The sequence below is a fragment of the Salmo salar genome, unplaced genomic scaffold, assembly GCF_905237065.1.
Source record: "Salmo salar unplaced genomic scaffold, Ssal_v3.1, whole genome shotgun sequence".
Classification (NCBI taxonomy): domain Eukaryota; kingdom Metazoa; phylum Chordata; class Actinopteri; order Salmoniformes; family Salmonidae; genus Salmo; species Salmo salar.
In genome coordinates this window covers 522501-528077 of record NW_025548761.1, presented here as the reverse complement: position 1 = coordinate 528077, position 5577 = coordinate 522501, and the positions used below count along the sequence as shown (strand labels likewise).

At 40.6% G+C, this 5577-nt stretch overlaps 1 long non-coding RNA gene across 1 annotated transcript in view; it reads right to left on the bottom strand.

The window, feature by feature from the left end:
* Positions 1-4980: 4980 nt before the first annotated feature.
* LOC123733268 (uncharacterized) overlaps positions 4981-5577 on the bottom strand; it is a 1211-nt gene continuing 614 nt past the window's right edge. Inside the window, exons 2-3 of the long non-coding RNA XR_006763707.1 lie at positions 5366-5482; positions 4981-5045 (exon numbers count right to left, since the gene is read on the bottom strand). This is a non-coding gene — a long non-coding RNA (uncharacterized lncRNA). The remainder of the gene's footprint in view (positions 5046-5365; positions 5483-5577) is intronic.

Below are 5577 nucleotides of genomic sequence, written 5' to 3'. Positions count from 1 at the left end.
CGTGTAGTTCTGGTCTGATTCCTCACCGTTCTCATGATCATTGCAACTCCACGAGGTGAGATCTTGCATGGAGCCCCAGGCCGAGGGATATTGACAGTTCTTTTGTGTTTCTTCGATTTGCGAATAATCGCACCAAATGTTGTCACCTTCTCACCAAGCTGCTTGGCGATGGTCGTGTAGCCCATTCCAGCCTTGTGTAGGTCTACAATCTTGTCCCTGACATCCTTGGAGAGCTCTTTGGTCTTGGCCATGGTGGAGAGTTTGGAATCTGATTGATTGATTGCTTCTGTGGACAGGTTTCTTTTTTTACAGGTAACAAGTTGTGGTTAGGAGCACTCCCTTTAAGAGTGTGCTCCTAATCTCAGCTCTTTACCTGTATAAAAGACACCTGGGAGCCAGAAATCTTTCTGATTGAGAGGGGGTCAAATACTTATTTCCCTCATTAAAATGCAAATCAATTTCTAACATTTCTGACATGCGTTTTTCTGGATGTTTTTGTTGTTATTCTGTCTCTCACTGTTCAAATAAACCATTAAAATTATAGACTGATCCTTTCTTTGTCAGTGGGCAAACGTACAAAATCAGCAGGGGATCAAATACTTTTTCCCCCCACTGTATATGGGGCTTTGGTGACAAAACGGATGGCACTGTGATAGACTGCATCCAATGTATTGAGTAGGGTATTTGGAGGCTATTTTGTAAATGACATCGCCGAAGTCAAGGATCAGTAGGATGGTCAGTTTTATAAGGGTATGTTTGGCAGCATGAGTGAAGGAGGCTATGTTGCGAAATAGGAAGCCAATTCTAGATTTAATTTTGGATTGGAGATGCTTAATGTGAGTCTGGAAGGAGAGTTTACAGTCTAACCAGACACCTAGGTATTTGTAGTTGTCCACATATTCTAAGTCAGAACCGTCCAGAGTAGTGATGCTGGACAGGCGGGCAGGTGCAGGCAGCGATCGGTTGAAGAGCATTTAGTTTTACTTGTATTTAAGAGCAGTTGGAGGCCACGGAAGGAGAGTTGTAATGGCATTGAAGCTCGTCTGGAGGTTAGTTAACACAGTGTCCAAAGAAGGGCCAGAAGTATACAGAATAATACCAATAACAGAGGGGGTCTGATCTTTGTGCCTCTGTAAATTTCTCATTCATCATCATTAATGATTCATTCATGATTATTCATAATCATGGTAGCATCCACATGAATGTAGAAGTGTTCAGAAACATGTTCTATTCTTACTGACAACACAAGTGAAGTGACTCCAAAATGACAGGACATTATTCACCGTTCAGTTTCTATTAGGAAAAACATAATCCAAAACACAACCAAGACAAACTGTAAATGAATTCAAAAAGTTTGTAGAATCACAAGCTTGATGTAATCACTGCAGGCATGGAATATGGTACAACTACTAAACTTATGACTACTTTAATACAATATAAGTGCATTTGTCCAAATAATTAAGACTTTTTCAAATGGGAGAACTAAATACATAAAGTGCTTTAATTTGTAAATGGTAAAACAGATATGAATGAAATTACCCTCAAATTAAAGGTGACATTCTGTACTGTCACCTAATATGAAACATTGTATCTCAAATCCAATATGCTGGAGCATAGCACCACATTTAAAACTGTAAGCTTCACTGTCCAAACACATATGGTGTGGACTATGTGTGTCTGGTAAACACATGAGGATCTGGTGAACAGTTATCACTTGTTGACCAACTACAGGAATACTGACCTCAGAGTCTCCAGTTTACAGTGGGGATTCCCCAGTCCAGCAGAGAGCAGCTTCACTCCTGAATCCTTCAGGTCATTGTTACTCAGGTCCAACTCTCTCAGGTGTGAGGGGTTTGACCTCAGAGCTGAGACCAGAGAAGCACAGCCTTCCTCTGTGACTCCACAGCCTGACAGCCTGCAAAGAGATCATCATGACTTCACAAACACACTGTTAATTTAACACCAGCAGTGTAGAAGGACAACGGTAGATGCATTAGGTTTATTCTCTCAAACAACATATAGATTCATCTTCCGTCTCCTAGAATTGTATGGTCATATTGTAATACTAGATTGAATATCTGATTCAATATGTTATGCAATATAATATTATATACATATTATAATACATATTTTTCTCTAAACATAATATTTCTTCCTGATGAATACTTCTTATATGTCATTTTATTTACTCACAGAACAGCCCTGGAGGCTTTGAACACTGGCAGCAGCCTCAGAAGACCTTCCTCTGATCTGGAGTATTTCTTCAGGTCAAACACATCCAGCTCCTTTTCTGAAGTCAGCAACACAAAGACCAGAGCTGACCACTTTGCAGGTGACAGGTTGGGTTCTGAGAGACTTCCTGAGCTCAGGTAGCTTTGGATCTCCTCCACTAGAGAATGGTCATTCAGTTCATTCAGACAGTGGAACAGATTGATGCTCCTCTCTGGAGAGGGATTCTCCCTGATCTTCTCTTTAATGTACTTTACTGTGTCTTCATGGCTCTGTGAGGTGCTTCTTGTCTTTGTCAGTAGACCTCGTAAGTGCTTCTGATTGGACTCCAGTGAGAGTCCCAGAAGGAAGCGGAGGAACAGGTCCAGGTTTCCTGTGTCACTTTGTAAGGCTTTATCCACAGCACTCTTGTAGACAGTAACTTCAGACTTGTCTCTGTACAGCAAAGAAAATATACTGGACTTTTTTTGCAGTTTGTCCACGAGATTCTCATTGTTGTTGATGAATGAGAGGAACACATACACAGCAGCCAGAAACTCCTGAATGCTCAGATGCACGAAGCAGTACACCTTGTCCTGGTACAGTACACATTCCTCTTTAAAGAGCTGTGTACACAATCCTGAGTACACCGAGGCTTCACTGACATCAATGCCAGCCTCTTTCAGGTCTTCTTCATAGAAAATCAGATTGCCATTCACTAGCTGTTGAAAAGCCAGTTTTCCCAGTGACAGAATGCTCTCTTTATTCCAGTGTGGACCTGTCTCTTCTTTCCCAAGATACTTTTCATTCTTCTGTTTGGTATGAAACACCACTAGGTGTGTGTACATCTCAGTCAGAGTCTTGGGCATCTCTTCTGTCTTATGTTTCAGCATGTGTTCAAGGACTGTTGCAGAGATCCAACAGAAGACTGGAATGTGGCACATGATGTGGAGGCTCCTTGATGTCTTTATGTGTGAGATGATTCTGCTGGCCAGGTCCTCATCAATGAATCTCTTCCTGAAGTACTCCTCCTTCTGTGGGTCATTGAACCCTCGTACCTCTGTCACCTGGTCAACACACTCTGAAGGGATCTTATTGGCTGCTGCAGGTCGGGTAGTTATCCAGAGGAGAGCAGAGGGAAGCAGATTTCCCTTGATGAGATTTGTCAGCAGAACATCCACTGAGGTTGACTCTGTGACGTCACAACAGATCTTGTTCTTCTGGAAGTCTAGGGGCAGTCGACACTCATCCAGACCATCAAAGATGAACAGAACTTTGTACTTGTTGTAGTTGGAGATTCTTGATTGTTTGGTTTCCATTGAGAAGTGATTGAGAAGTTCAATCAAAGTGTTTTTGTCCCCTTTCATCAAATTCAGCTCCCGAAAAGGGAATGAAAACACAAATTGAACATCCTGATTTGCTTTTCCTTCAGCCCAGTCCAGAATGAACTTCTGCACAGAGACTGTTTTTCCAATGCCAGCGACTCCCTTTGTCAGCACAGTTCTGATGAGTTTGTCTTGTCCAGTTAGGGGTTTGAAGATGTCGTTACATTTGACTGCAGTCTCTTGTCTTGCTTGTTTCCTGGTTGTTGTCTCAATCTGTCTCAGCTCATGTTCATTATTGACCTGTCCTGTTCCACACTCTGTGATGTAGAGCTCTGTGTAGATCTTATTGAGAAGTGTTGGGTTTCCTTGTTTAGCGATCCCCTCAAATACACATTGAAACTTCTTCTTTAGATTAGATTTGAGTTCACGTTGGCAAATCACAGCAAGCTCATCTGAATGAAGAAATAGCACAGAGGATATTAATATTACGTCTGTTTTAATGCCTACAGTATTGTAGGACTGTTATAACATTTTAAATTATAATCATTTATTCTCTTAAACCAGAAGATAATCGGCCTATACTATAATATAATATAATATATAATGTTATAATATAGGAAAGTTATATTAGGAAAATTATAACTTTGTATTCTGAATATTTTCCTTGGTGCCCCGATCTCCTAGTTAATTACAGTTAAAAGATTAATCAGTTTAATCGCGTGATAATAATTACAGGGAGTTATTTTGATAAATATGTCTTCAAGTTAATGGTGCCCAAAGACACGACAGTATACATGTGTAAATGTTTTCATAATGCATTACAGACTGGTGTGACTGATTATATTATTATTGGTATTATTGGTGGTATTATTAATGTTGTCTCTCTCTCTCTCTCTCTCTCTCTAAATTAATCAACACAACACATCCCTGCTGCTACTTGATGAGGTCACTAGGTGTTGTGTTAAGGCTGCTACAATATCACTGAGTTACACAGCTACTTTAGCTGTACTTTAGCTACAGCTTTTAAATGTTATAAAACTGCATTCAACATGAGGCAGACAGATCTTACATTTCTCCAGTGTGTCAGCAAGCTCCTTCTGGTTCATTTTCCTCAGGACGTGCAGTGTGATCTTCAGAGCCCCCTCTCTGGCACTGCTCTCCTGCTTCTCATCTTCAGCATCCACCACTTCCTTATCCAGCTTCTGACTCTCAAAGCCTTCTGGGAGTTCTGGACTAAGAATCCTCTTGAACATCTTCAGCTCGTTCTTCACAAATGTCATCATTTTCTCTTCAAGCAACTAAAATAAATAAAGTAAATAAGTTAATCAAGAGAAGAAATGCTTTCTCATTAACACATTAATGAATGATTGACAGATCAACTTTACTTGAGATAAACAAAAACAAATGTACATAACAGGACCACATACACTGAATATAGAGTCCAGGTCTGTTTGATGACTCTGGGAAGACTGACCACTGAGAATCTCTGACTCTGATCTCTCCTGTTGGTTTCTGTGCACAAAACATGAGATTACATCTCCTCATCCAGGAGTGTGTGCACACACACACACACACACACACACACACACACACACACACACACACACACACACACACACACACACACACACACACACACACACACACACACACACACACACACACACAGGGAGGGAATGTTGTGTTTGTTTAATATTGTTTTAGGACTATATAAATGGACTAAAGGATTAGCCTATGGATTATGAAAACAACAAAAAGAAATGTGAAAATGGGAGAGGAGAAATGACTAGAGACAGTGTTGTTTAACTCACTGACCAATGAGTTCTTCTTACCTTTGTTCAGTAGAAAAGTCTCCCTCTCTAAACAGTATAGGTAGACCCATAGACTTGTCACTCTTCATGGACACACAGCTGGGAACAGGGGAGGCTGGTCTCTCCTGCTTGATTGGTCTTCAACACAACAGAGACAAACATTACATCTCTCTTCTACTCTGAGCTCAGATGGGGAAACAAGTGTTTCATTCCAAAACGCTAAATATCCATTT